General features: G+C 42.8%; 1 protein-coding gene across 10 annotated transcripts in view; it reads left to right on the plus strand.

The window, feature by feature from the left end:
* APBB2 (amyloid beta precursor protein binding family B member 2) overlaps positions 1-15270 on the plus strand; it is a 1314926-nt gene that overhangs the window by 645554 nt on the left and 654102 nt on the right. The gene's annotated exons all lie outside the window — the stretch shown is intronic.

Genomic DNA, 15270 nt, shown 5'->3' on the forward strand with positions numbered 1-15270 from the left:
TTTTGGTCCCAACCCTCAACTCCCGCCCCCCCCCCCCTTCAAGTTTTTTCCAAAGAAACTAACTTTTGAAATAAAGAAATGTTGAAAATGATGGATTTGTCTCTGAATTTGTGGGTACCCATATCATGTGATTCAGAGAGCATTTTTTTCAAAAGTTTTATTTCTCATTTCTCACACACTGGCTTACATTTGAAAGGGGGCTAGCTGAGCACTTTGCCAGGACCGGTTTTAGTTCCCAGTCCGGCCCTACTAGAATCCCTTGCAAACCTTAAACTTGGACTAAAGTCACACATTTGTCTCACATTCTGTGATAGAAAGTTGTAGAATCTGCAAGATGGCACAAACGTCCTAACATTCCCCTAAGTCTTCTGATAAAAATGGTACCTCAGTTGTGTGGGTAGGCCTCGTGCATGCAACAGAAAATGGCACAAAACACATGGACACATCACATTTTTCCAATGTATACTAACTTTTTTGCAATGTGAGTAGCTGTTGATTTTGGGGCTTAGCTTACCCAGCACCTAGGGAAACCTAGCAAACCTGTAATTTTTTTTAAAACTAGATAGCTAGAGGAATTCTTGGTGGGGTATGTTGTGTGGCTCTTACCACGTGTTTTTACCCAGAATCTCTTGCGAACCTCAAAATCTGACTAAAAACACATTTTCCTTACATTTCTCTGGAATCTGTGGGATAGCACAAACCTTCTCAAACCTAGCATTTCCCCAAGTCTCCCGATAAAAATGGTATCTCACATGTGTTGGTTGTGCCTGTGACAGGAAACAGCCGAAAACGCAACATGGGCACATCACATTTTTTCACGAAAAACCTTTGCAAAGTGGGTAGCTTTGGCCCTAGGTCAGCTGGCACCTAGGGAAATATAGCAAACCTGTACATTTTAAAAAGGTAGACACCTGGGGAAATTCAGGATGGGGTGGCTTGCGTGGTTCTCACTAGGTTTTCTTAACCAGAATCCCTTGCAAACTTTGACTAAAAACACACATTTTCCTCACATTTCTGTGATGGAAAGTTCTGTATTCTACAAGAGCCACAAACTTCCTACCACCTAGCATTCCCCAAAGTGTCCTGATAAAAATGGTCTCTCACTGGTGTGAGTAGGTCTAGTGTCCATGACAGGAAAAGGCCCCAAATGCAACATACTCATCACATTTTTGCACTGAAAACTGACTCTTTCTTTGCAATGTGGGTAGCTGTAGATTTTGGGCCCTAGTTTAGCTTGCACCTAGGAAAACGTAGCAAACCTGAACATTTTTTTAAAACTAGATGCCTATAGAAATCTAGTTTGGGGTAACTTGCATGGCTCTCACCAGATTTGCTCACCCGGAATCCCTTGCAAACCTCAAACTTTGACTAAAAACACACATTTCTGTGAGGAAAGCTTCTGCAATCTCTTGGGAGCCACACATTTCCTACCACCCAGCATCCCCCCTAGTCTGCCAATAAAAATGCTACTATGGGGTAGATCTAGGTCCTGCGATAGGAAGGGCCCAAAATGCTATATAGACTCGTCACCTTTTTGCCCTGAAAAATGACCCTTCTTTGGAATGTGTCTAGCTGCAGATTTTGGGTCCTAGCTCAGCCGGCACCTAGGGAAACCAAGTAAATCTCCAAATTTTTTAAAACTAGCCAAGAGAGGAGTCCAGAGGTGTAGCTCTCGAAGGCTTTTACTAATCTCAAACTTCGATGGAATCCAAAGAAATCGACAAAATTCCTACCACCCAGCCATCCCCCGCTTGTGCCAATAAAAGCGCTGCGCCACATGTGTGGCTGGGTCCAGTCCCATCGAGAACTCCCATGGACTTTGGTTTGATCTGCTCCTGTTGTGGGCACTAGTCCCAGCCACATATGTGGCACAACATTTTTATCAGCACAAGTGGGGTAACTTTGGATGGTAGGAAATGTGTGGAGTCATGTGGAATCTGGAAGTTATCACTGAAATGTAAGGAAAATGTGTGATTTCTGGCAAAGTTTGAGGTTTGCAGGGCATTGTGGGTTAAAAAACCTGATGGGATCCACAAAAGTCACACCACCCTTGAATCCCCTGGTTGTCTAGTTTTCAGAAATGGCTATGCTACATAGGTTTGCATGGGTGGTGCCACAGCACAGCCCCAAACACTGCAGCTACCCCTGTTGCTTATCTCTCAATATAGCGCTTTAGGGTATTTTGTGTCATGGTCTCTTGACCCACCCACAGATATGGGTACCCTTCTTATCAGGAGACATTTGGGCACTCAGGGTGGTTCCTGCAAATTCAAGAACTTTCAGTCACAAAAGTGTGAGGAACATGTATGTTTACTACAGTGTGACGTTTGCAAGGGCACTGGGTGATATTATCTAGTGAGAGCCACGCAAATCAGGCACCCTGGTTGTCTTGTTTTTAAAAATGTATGGATTTGATTTGTTTCTCTGGGTTGCAGCTCAGACAAGTCCCAAAATTCACATCTCTCCACATTGCGAAAACAGAGTATTTTTTTGTAGAATACTGTATTGTGTCCATGTTGCGCTTTTAGCTCTTTTTGATCGTGGGCGCTATAGGCCACATACAAAAATTGGGTCACCATTTGAGGTGGAGACATGTGGAAATGCTGGATTGTTGAGCAACTTGTGGATCGCAACAGATTTCTGAAATATCCATCACAAAATGTAAATAAAAGATTGATCTTGGCTATTTATGCAAGCTTTCAGTTTTTGCAGAGCATTGTGGGAACATTCGTTTTTGACACACACAGGGTAATCAGTGAGAAAGTGGCATATGTCCCATCCCCTGTTATTTGTTGTGCTGTGACTGTAATGCACTTGTCATGCGGCAAATTGATCATCCTCAAAGTTCTGACGGAGGATGAACTAGGCAAACACAACACATATGTCACCCATCCGCATAGCATTGGGTGCAGAGTTTTTTGTAAAGTATTGTGTGTTTGTAAAGCACGATATCACCTGGGAGGGTATCCTGTCGCTGATGTAGGAGCAGTCGGGGCTGATCCCTGGATTCACCTAGTTGAAGAGCTAAGTGTTCAGCTTTGTGCGGAATGCAATATTTTTAGAGGTGCCGTAGTTGTGTAGGGGCTGGTCATTCCAGCCTTTTGGAGCAAGTTAGGATAAGTCAATTCTCCCTGATCTGGTGCTGCGTATGATTGGAATGTGTACGAGTCCAGTTGAGCAAACGTGTCTGGTAGGTTTCTAAAATATAAAATAGAAGGCGGTTTTTAGGTGTGCTAGGCTAGTGCTGTGTAAGACTTTGAATGTGTGTATCAGGAATTTGAAAAGCGCTGTGGATGAGGAGGCAGTGAAGCTGCTTGAGGTGCATGGTATGTGCTTGATGGGAAGTAAAGGGAGAGTCTGGTTACTGATTTCTGTAACGTTTGGAGTAATCTGCTTGGTTAAGTGAGGGAATATTTCAGTATCAGGGTGAGGGTGATGCCAATGGGGTTGGGTCGGTTGATTTAAAAAATAAAATAGTGGTGCCATTTGTATCCGTACCTCTGCACCTATCTGCCTTCTTCCTATGCGATATCATTGTCAAAACATGTCTCTTTCCCCTTCAAAGACATTACTATTTCTGTATACTTGACAAATGAACCTTTACTAACGCCTTCTGTTGCTAGCTACTTGAAGCTCAAGGGAACATGCCCTTCATATACCTTCAGTGTACTCACTGTGCTAAATCTAACTCCAGTTTGTGGATGCAGTTTGGGGGTGTCAAAGACTGCCTTGCAAGGCACACAGTCCTCAAACTGAGTGAGCATATTTACCTTTAAGTAAGGCAGACACACTGGGGATGACTTCCTAAGGTCCCTAAAGAGCACTTCAAAAACTAGTAAAGACCCTATGTTATGCCACACATGATACTCCGTGACAACATGGCTTATGTTCTGTCCACCATTGTGTGTAATGTGTGGACTATTATGTACCTGTCATTCAGCGAACAGAACACCTACCATGTTCTGATGGCTGATAAAGGTGTTGAGCAGGCCATAAGCAAGTTCATGTGTTCCTCAAGTAGAAGAAAACTATTTCTACGGCTTCTTGCCTAGTGAAGTAGTGTCCCGCGAAAGGCATATATCCACAGCCATTTAAAAAGGTATATGTTACAGCAGCTCCACCTCAATCAATTTTCCAATACTTCACTTTTGTATGGTACAACATAAAGCTAGTAGGAAAACACAGAGCTGGCTGATATGAGCACTGGATGCAGTAATAACGATTCTCCTGCTTCTTTCCTTAATTAGAGCAGATGCTGGAACAATGACCTGGTCAAGTCTTTTTAGCTGTCACAGGAATGCAGCATGCAAAGTGCCGATCGTGGTACTTGCCACATTCTCCACAGCATATGAAGTAGAGGCTGCTGCTTCTGTAGCAGTAAGACTTTCAATGACGGTCAACTGAAACTCAAGGAAAGACATGGGTCTTCCTGTGGTGGTCTGACAATAAACAACATACCCATTGTTTGTAGCCATCTGGATCGGGTGGGTAAACCGGTTCTTCTACTATGTCCAAGTTTTATGACTCACATTGTATGGCTAAAGAACCTTTTTATTCTTATCCACTCCACCCATATACTTATTGTAATCCTGTGTACTGGTGGGCTTGTGAACTTTGGCCATCTGTCCCCAAACTGTGACAGGGGAAGTACTCTCATCATGAATGTGAGCTCATACACATCACGCCTATCAGAGATCTTGACTATGTGCCGATCATTGGACGCAAGAGAGTGCTCTGGAAATGTTGGAGCTTTTTATGAAGAAGCCCCAGGGCAATTCTTTGCAGTTATAATAAACTGTACTGCATGCCACAGTGCCAGTTTTGAATAGCTCACTGAACAGCTTTACTCCTGTATAGTAGTTGTCCTCTTAAAGGTTATAACTTTTTTGAAGGAGTGGCTGGACAAGCTCTCATGCAATGTTTCCCATGATTCCTAGCGTGTGAAGGTAACGTACAGGGTTTAGAGTGTAGTCCTTCCCTTTACACACTCTCAAGCTGTATACATAGACCGTAGATTGCTCACACAGCGTGTACAGCTTGAAGCCATAGCAAGTTTTTTTTGTTCGGAATGTACTGCCTGAAACAGGAGACACCATTTATACAGGATCAAGGACTCATCAATGGCTAAATTAATTTCAGGGGTATAAATCTCTGGAAACCTGGCAGACAAATGTTCTACAATAAGTTGAATTTTGTACAACCGGTCATGGTGTGAATGGCCCCAGGGCAATGCATCAGAATTATCATTAAAATGCAGCAAACGCTGCAATAGCAAACAGTCACCTCTGCTCATTTACGGTGCAAAGATGAGTGTTGCACAAAGCGAGCGAGTAGACCAGTAGGACTTCAGTGGTTTGTGCATTAATCCCATTTTGAGTGTAAGACCTAAAAATGTCTTCAATTCCTCAAGTGAAGTGGGAGTGTGCCCTAGAATGAGGCTCAAGAGTGCTGTCATGCTCCACCCAAAATTGTTCGCATGCAAATTTGTTTCCTGCGCAATTTCCTCAAGGAAGTCAACATCTGAAAAGAGATGGACGTAGGCAATCAGCAAAATATTTGCTGTATCGACTTTACATCCAACGTTGCCAGTAAATTTGGGGGAATTTGTGGCTCGCTAAATTGGAGGGGTACCGAGAGACCATGTCATCTGTGCTTGCGGCTGCATATGCCTGCTCTCTGGTATGGTCTATCCTTCTAAGGTCATTCCACTGCACAGAGTGTGCTTGCAAAGGGACACCACGACTGCCCTCAATCATGTCCCTCAGAATCACTGGAAGACAAGTTGTCGAATGGAACTTTGTCAGATTCTGTTCCATTTTCCTCTCCCTCGGGTGCTGTCTCAGTATCTGATCCTGCCTCAGAACTGTGCTCCATAACTCAAGTTAGAGCCTGGCCAGCAGTCATCCACCGAGACGTTATCTCTGCTTATTGGCCCATACCTTCCTTTTAAAACACTGTCCTACGTAGAAGGAAGATGTATTGTTGTAAATCAGTCAGTGGGTGTGTGCATCTGTGAGATGTGTGCAACAACAGTAAATAAACAAAAAAGACTTACCTTTCTAGATGAAGGCTGCAGGTTCTCCAAAGACACTAAAAAAAGACAAAAAAAGACAGTATTACTTCACTTTCCCACATTCACACAGCATAGCTTTGTCATGGCTTATGCAAAACCTTGTTGTGGGTGTTTCTGCGATATTGCAAGTATAAAAGTAATTTCCTGAACCTAAAAATCTAACTTTGATCTCAAGAAGCACACATTCACATAGTACCCCCTGCAACTTTCTGTGCAGGGTGCACCTTTTGAAAACTTGCAGTGCTATCACCAGGGTCACTGGAATTATGGGAGAGCACCTACTTATGCCACAGGGTTGAATAAATTATGCAGCAACAAAAAGCAAATTATGCAGCACAATGCGGCACTTTTTGGGACATTATTACCTAGTTATTTTGTCATTTGAAAACTCTGCCTGGGAAAAGATAAGAGAAGAATCAACTGAATGATGACCATTCAACCTGTGCGCATGATCTTCCACTGCCTGCGAATACATATCTCCTCATTTCTGGTCAGTTTTGATCCATTTGAGCTATATTTTGCTATATAAATCTGCAGAGTATACAGGGATGATATATAATGTGGCATTTTAAATTTTTTACATAAATGTGTTTTCCCCTGGATGGAGCAATGGCTCCTACAGCGAAAACACACATTTATGTTTAAAAATTGCCACATAATATATGACTTCTGCATAATCTGCAGATTTATATTGCAAGGTATGTCACACTTTTTCCTTAAAGACTTTAAAGGACTGTGAGGGGAGGCTGTTATTATGGCTGCAGAGGCTTAAAGACGGGGAGGACCCTGTATCTTCTGAGGAGAGCGAAGATCCCTAAAGATCCTCCTCAAGGACTCCTCAAAAAAGACCACTGGACATCTCTCTAGGTCACTCCTCACAGCAACCTCCAAAGAAGACGCAAAAAAGTCTTCAGAGGCTACAAAAAAAACCAAGATCTGCCTTCTAGAGCGTCTCCTTTGCATCAGGATGTGATTTCTGTAAAAAAATCCTGTAAATCCGCTTCAGACTCTGTTACTCCTCCGGTGAAGGTAAAACATGGTTTTAAAAAACCTTCCTTAACCCCGTCGACTGACAACTTGTCGACGGCGGTCCTGATGATGATAAGACCTCCAGTGACTGTTGTCGGAGTGACTTCGTCGTCGACAACTGTCACCACGGTTTCAGTTTCATCTGTGCCAATTTCATTGTTGACGATAGATAATCAGAAAGTAGTCATCGAAGAAGATTCCAACGACGACCATCCCGACGACGAGTGCTTCATCGATGATGTTGCCTGCGTCAATGACAAGTTCACTGTCGACGACGATTTCTCCCATTGCTTCGTCGACTGCCTCGACGACGAGAGATGCATCGTCGACGATGGTATTGTCATCTATTCCAGTTACGTCTGGGATATCCATGTCCGTCGACGGTTCCTCGACGAGAATATGATTTGGACGAAGACAGCTTGTTTGGGGCTGCACAAAGTTCCTCGGAGTTGAAAGTTAAATATCAAGTAGACCACAATGATGAGGACCAATTCAGTGACCAACATCCTTACCAATCTGACCAACGACGTCAACAGCAACTGCATCCAGAGATGGTTTGTTTTCCTTCCACTCTGATCTATAATTCATGTTAGCTGACTACAAGAAGAGGTTTCCTACGTCCGCACCATCTCCTGCTCCAGCGCTTTCTCTACCTCCTGTGCTGCAGAGTCTACCTCCACCTTTTCCTATGTCTCAAATGCCGGTGCAGCAGCTTCCATCTACAGATGAAGACGAGGAGCAACAAGAAGGGGACATCCAGGATATACAATCACGTCCAGATGAATGGGATGATTACATTATCCTTCCACTAGCATCACCATCTCCACCTCGAGTAAGACTCCCTTCCAGAGGATATTGGAGAATTTCATTATCTCTTGGAGAGAGCAGCCAGACGTTTTGAACTTCCAATGCCTACTCACCAACAAGACTGTTTCCTTTACAATTTCAAAGAACCTTTTAAAAAAAATCAGCCAGGTCTATGCCCATTTTTGACTATATTTGGGATCAGGGCATTAAAATAATGAGAAACCAAGCCACAGTTCCTCCAATCTTACCAAGGCTCGACAAGAAATATAAAGCCCCTGACGACGCGCCTGTCTGTCTCATAGGTCACCCTAGACCTGATCCAGTAATTTCCCAGGCGGCTCAACGTAAGCCAAAGAACACATCAGCTCTGCTATCAGCACCTCCAGATAAGGAGGGTAGGAGGCTAGATAACATCTGCAAACGTTTTTTCACTAAGTCTGCTTTGACAGTCAGAGCATCCAATTTCTTAGCGCTGCTGGAGCACTACTAAAGACAAATGTGGTCAGATATCGCTCCTTACCTCAACGATCTTCCACAAGATGGCAAGGAGGAGGCAAGAAATGTTTTACTGGAAGACTAGCGCTCCGCTTCTGAAATAATTGATTGCGTTATGGACATTGCTTCCACTGGTTTCCGTCAGTTAGCTGGAGCCGCGATCCTAAGCCGCCAAGGATGGTTAAAGGCTACAACATTCAGGCCCGAAGTTTCCACCAAAATTCTAGATATGCCTTACGATGGACAAGAGCTATTCGGGAAGCATATCGACAAAGTCCTTCAGGGAATCTAAAAAGACATTGACTCGGCAAAAGCTTTGGGTACCCTCCAGTACGAAAGAACCCCCTTTCGTGGTGCCCGGGGTAAAAGTCAGTCATCTTACAGAGGAGGTTACCAACAATATAAGTATCCTTCACAACAGCCTGCGACTGCCCACTATAAATCTTCCTTTCGAGGGAAGTCTGGCCGACAAAAGGAGTCTGGCAGACGTCAATGACCTCTCACTTCTGCCAGATGCAATTTCTTTGCCTCCCCCCAAAGTAGAAGGCCAAATCTCCCATATCTCCAAAACTAGAAGCAAATCACAACGGATCACTGTGTCCTACAACTAATACAATTCGGCCATTCCCTAGAATTTATACAGTCACCCCCGCCAACACATCCACAACCTCTGGCTCACAAGCATGTGCACCTATTACAGTTGGAAATAGCATCGATGATCCAAAAAGGAGCCATTGAACATGTTCCTTTTCATCAAAGGGGAAAAGGTTTCTATTCCCGTTTCTTTATAGTGTGCAAATAGAAAGACAAGTGGAGGCAATTTTAGATTTGCGAAATCTAAACAAATTCCTCAAGAAAGAATCATTCTGCATGGTCACCATTCAGGAGGTCTTACAGCTTCTCAATGGGAACGACTACATGCTATCCCTAGATCTTCAAGACTCCTATTTCCATATACCCATACACAAAAAGCACAAAAGATTTCCCATGTTCGATGTAGCCGGCAGGCATTATCAATTCCGAGTTTTCCCCTTCGGGCACAAGTCGGCCCCTCGCATTTTTACGAAGTGCCTAGCACCGGTATTGGCATATCTCAGACAACATCATCACCAGGTTTTCCCATATCTCAATGACTGGCTCGTCAAAGCTCCTTCTTTCAACGCTGCAAAGAAGTCTTCCAGAACCTGTCTGTGGCTTTTCATCAAATTGGGTCTCACACAAAACCCAGAGAAACCAGTCCTACAGCCTTCTTGACGACTTACGTGCCTGAGAGCTATCCTAGATACTGTTCCGAAGACAGCCTATCCAACAGAGGAAAGACAACGAAAACTCCAGACGTTGGCAAGCTGCATTCAAAGAAGAAAGTCTCTTTTGGTGCGCCTATACAAGTCTCTGCTCGGCATGATGTCTTCTTGTATTCTTTTGATACCCCACTGCCGTCTACAAATGCGTCCTCACCAGGAAGCTCTACCCACTCAATTGGTTCAGATAAATGTAACCTTCAACAACATAATTCAAGTGACCCCACAAATGGTCACCTTGCTATTTTGGTGTACTCGTCCTCACCATCTGTCTGTGGGGTTACCTTTACTTCCACAAGCATCATCTCTGGTGATAACAAACAAATGGTCACCTTGCTATTTTGGTGGACTCGTCCTCACCATCTGTCTCAGGGGTTACTTTTCCGTCCACAAGCCTCATCTCTGGTTAAAACAGCAGATGCTTCTCTGGAAGGTTAGGGGGTCTTCCTTCAGGAACTTCAGATCTGTGGCAAGTGGCCACCTTCTCAGCAGAGTCTACACATAAATCTCTTGGAACTAAGAGCAGTCTTTCTAGCCCTACAAACTTTCCTGCCCAGGTTACAAAAATCTCTAATGCTTGTCAGGACAGACAATACCACGACAATGCACTACCTAAACAAACAAGGAGGAACTCGCTCTCTCGCCCTCTCCCAAGAATCTCAACGAATTTGGAACTGGGCAATTCAACAAAGAATTTTGTTGTGAGCAGTGTACGTTCCAGGGAAGAAAAATACAATACCGGATTCACTAAGCAGATTACAGACAGCCTGCCACGAATAGCAGTTGAACCAAGATACACTCCACAGAATCTTCTCCCCGTGGGGCGAACTGACTGTAGACTGGTTTGCCACAAATGGCAACCCAAAATCCCAATGCTTTGCAAGCTGGCATCCCCAACAGGGATCTCTGGGGAATACTTTTTCAATAGCATAGTCCGGCGTATTTGCCTATGCTTTTCCGCCAAGTTCTTTCCTTACCAGGGTTCTAAAGAAGATGAAAGCAGAATCTTGAAAACTAATTCTAATAGCTCTAGCATGGCCTCACCAACATTGATTCACAGAACTCCATCTCCTGTCCTTACAGCCGCTGATTCCTCTGAAGCGGTTTCCCTCTCTTCTCTCGATGAACCAGGGATAAGTTCAGCACCCAGATCCAGGCTGTCTGAGATGATCGGCTTGGCTCCTGAGTTCCGGGAATTTCAAAACTTAAATATTCCTCAAGAATGCAGGGAGATTCTGTCTCGTGCTAGAGCCGACCGTACCAACAGAATCAATCCTTTAAAATTGAAAAGATTATGGTTCTGGTGTGGGCCTGCTAAGGTGCATTCCCTCAGTTCATCTCCGGAGGATGTCTTGTCATATCTCCACTATCTAGCAAATTCAGGTTTGGATCATACTTTGATCAAAGTTCAATTGGCTGAAATCTCCAGTTTTCAAAGATCTTCTAAAGGTGCTTCCTTGTGGTCAAACAGACTGATTAAACAGTTTATCAAAGGTCTATTCAAGACCTTCCCTCCTGTAAAATCTCTGCCTCCAACATGGCAGCTCAACATGATACTTGCTCAACTTATGCAGCCCCCCGTTTGAGCCGATACATAGAGCTGATTTTAAATTCCTTTCGTGGAAAACTGTTCTTCCTCTAGCTCTTACTTCCGCAAGAAGAGTTTGTGAACTTCAAGCATTTACAATGCGAGAACCCTTTATTCAATTTAAGCATGATGGGGTAATCCTTCGTACCAACCTGAAATTTATACCTGAAGTCCCGTCGGACTTTCATCTTAATGAACCAATCGTTTTAAAATCCTTCTTTCCAAATCCTCAAAAAGCAGCTGAACGAGCTTTGCATTCTTTGGACGTGAAGCGCTGCCTTAAATTGTATCTAGACAAAACTAAATCCTTCCGCAAGACTAATAAACTTTTTGTAGCTTGCAGCTTACCTAGAAAAGGTTTTCCCTTAAGGAAACAGAGCATATCTAGATGGATCTCTAGTGCTATTCTCTTCTGTCACCAGCATGCTGGTCAACCCCTCCAATCAAATATTCTTGCCTGTTCCATTAGGGCAGTGTCTACATCTATGGCGTTGTTTGCTGGTGTGCCCCTCTCTGACATTTGTAGAGCAGCAACCTGGAATACACCTCATACATTTACTAAGCATTACTGCTTGGATTCTGAATTGATGAAAGATGCTGCAGTTAGACAGGCGGTGCTAAGACATCTGTTTCAGTAAAGGTGAGCTTTACTTCCTTCCCACCAACCTTTCTAATGCACATTTCTCAGTTTTTTCTCTTTGTTATGCCACAATGGACACTAACCATTTGCTATTCCATATTCATAGACATGTTTATATTTATCTATATGAATGCATGTATATCTCATTCTCAAGAAGTAGTTGTGGACTATTTGTATATGTATGATTAATATATATATGACGAAATGTACTCATTACTTCTTTTCATTCTGATTCAAGCATGTGAATCTATGAAAGATACCATAATTCTGGATAAGAAATTAGTTACTTACCTGTAACTGCAGTTATTGATATCGTGCAAAAATTCACATGCGACCCGCCGGCCTCCCTTGGAAGGGCTCACATAGTACTCTGTTGTCTCTATGGATACCCACGCTGCTTATGAAAATCTGAGGGACTGGAGCTCCTTTCAGGAAGGTTCTAGAGGGTGGTGTCAGCTGATTGGTTGTTCTCTTAAGTGCGGTCATTTAAAAAAAAAAAAGGACTTAGATATGTTACTAAATATGAGGCCTTAGGCCTTTTAACTTCTATATCTATTGTGACATTACCTTTATATATGTGCCGGGGACTCCCATCTCGCCGATGGGGAATGATTCAAGCATGTGAATCTATGAAAGTTACCAATACTGGATAACTGCAGTTACAGGTAAGTAACTCATTTCTTCTTTGCTTATAAAAAAAACAACATTTCTTTAATTGTATCTTCACTTACCCAAACAACTTTTTTTGTTTTTAAAAGAATTATGCCCTAGGGTTCTGGTGGGGGGTGGGAGGGGTAGGTCAGCATGTTACCACAATTGCCGACACCCCAATCGTAGATTTCTGGTTCTACTGGTTTTCCTGGCTGTGGATTGCAGCGCAACCGTGATCCACAGACAGAAACGCATTTCAGAAAAGCATTGTTGAAAAGGGGAAGCTCCCCTTCCCAACGATGCTTCCCTGAAACCTGGGGAGGCACTGCGGTCCCCTAAAATACCATTGGACTGTAGAGCAGGAACTCACTTCTGGTCTCCTCCACCGATGGGAATCAGTGATGTCAGCATGTCTTGTGGCGTGATGATGATACAGTTGGATGGAAGGGGGATAGGGGTGACATGCAAGTGATTGCGCATCTCACTCACACTTTGTTAACAGAAAATGAATCCTCCTGTGCAAGCACCATAGGATCCTTACTAGCTTTTAAAAGAACCCATATAATAACAAACAGATCAATTGTATTTATTAAGAACAATCTACACAACATTAAATAGTGTAAAACTAACTACATCCCATACTTATTGACACTCTAGACTTTTATCAGATTGACAATGATTATAGAATCGGAGGTTTGAATGAAAACCGCGTTGATACCAGAAACCACGTAATGTGGAAATAGCTGCACTTTTGTAAAACCGATTATGGTCCAAGTATAGCTGGCATGCGATCTAAGAAGGTGAGAAATGTACTGCCTTGCAGTTCCAGGTAGCATTGGCCAGTAGAATGGCTCAGTGGTTTAAACACTCGCTGCGATATGTGCTGTGGTCAGCAGGTTATTTGTTTTAACCCCAGAAAAAGTTATTTTTAAAATTCAAAGTGTGTTAATGGGGATAATGATAAAAAAACGCAAACATCGCCATTCTCTTGGAAAAGCACACAGTTTATGTTCAAATACACACCTCCGCCATATATTTCTGGGTTTTCTTTGTGCTGGAAGATCAACACTAGTAAGTGTGGTGGGATCCTTCTGGAAATCCACATATTTTCCCTGGGACTCCCTGGTGTCTGTGTGATTCACAGAACAGTCTGAAATGTACTCAACGTGTAGGAACAAAACTGCCAACTTAGGTTTCTGACTTTTTTCAAGTAATTTGTGAGCCTTACACTATTTAAGAAAGATGAATACAAATCCAATCTATGGCAAGTTTATGTTTATCTGTTGATTTTGGTGTGACCTAAGGAAGTAATCACCAGGAAACAAGCAGTGGGATTTTAAATGAATTTTTAGTTTTTGTTGATAGTGTAGCTCTTTATAGTTCAAACATGTTTATGGTCCCAAACATTCACTTTCTTTCCAGAAGATTAACTATCCACCTGGCAGTTTTGCAAGAGATTGGCAGGGTAGACTAATTTGGAAAGGTTGGCATTTAATTGCCCTACATACCACCATTTCTTCAACATTCCTCCTTCATACCGCAATACATGTGTCTCGATTTGTTTGGCATAAAATTCTGGTGAAATATCACCTTGCACACAGGTTTCTTGTACTTGAAACTACTTCGCATTTAGTAACATCTCCCCATAGCCTCTGTTACCTAGACAATCCATCATCTGTCCCCAGGCGTCCCCACTGTTCCACAGAAGCCCAGATATTATCTTCTGCTGTGTTTTCTATGTAAAGTATGGTGCAAAGAACTTTTCAGACAGTGTTACATCTCTAGTCCCAGCACCCTTATTACCAGGGTGAGTACACAGAGTTTCCGTTGAAAATAGTGTAGCCTTTGCATTTCATCTAAGTATTCTCATTTGCATGTTTCAGATGACTTACTCTTCCCCTTTTGTGGAACAATTTCCGGAGCATTTTACAATCGTCCTCTTTCTATTGGTGGAACACGTCTCCCTAAAATCCAGGGGCAAAGACAGGATTATTAAATAGTGCTCTACAGGACTATAAGGTGATAGGAGGGTTGTCAGCAGTTGCCAATGTATCCCAGACCTCCACGTGTTCCGCTTTACCTCTTACACACATGCCACTGCCGTTCTAGACTTTTTAGGGGGACAAACAAAATACCTGGGGTGCCTTTCCATGATTGCGGCTTCCATGTGGATCCGTTGCTTTTCTGTTTTCCTTAACGACCATTTGAACACAATGCACTAATAGTTCTTCTGATGAGCCTAACCTAATCAGGAAGGCCCAGTCCATCAACGTGTCTTTGCACGCTTATCACCTTTCTAGGAACGCTAACCTTTTTACTATCTGATATAAAAGCAAAAGAATATTGCAACGCACTAAGGAGGTCTGTGACGATATTGAGGAGTGAGAACAGAGGCCACATTTCTTTATAAGGTCCCGTAACTCCATGGGACTTGCAACATCCTTTTAACGTACGGCAGATCATTTTTTATGCCTTAAAATATATGATCATACAGTTACCCTTAGCTCAATAATCTTAAATCTTTTGTTTCTTGCCCTTTCATATGAAAGTGGTATTGTTGCTGATATGTACAATAAATGGGGACTCTATAGTGTGGAAATAAATACAACAATATGAAACTAGCAGTTTTTTGGAAAAGCATAATTAAGAGTAGTTTAAAACTCAAGGCTCTTAAGAATGTGTAGTA

The sequence above is a fragment of the Lissotriton helveticus genome, chromosome 2_2, assembly GCF_964261635.1.
Source record: "Lissotriton helveticus chromosome 2_2, aLisHel1.1, whole genome shotgun sequence".
Classification (NCBI taxonomy): Eukaryota; Metazoa; Chordata; class Amphibia; order Caudata; family Salamandridae; genus Lissotriton; species Lissotriton helveticus.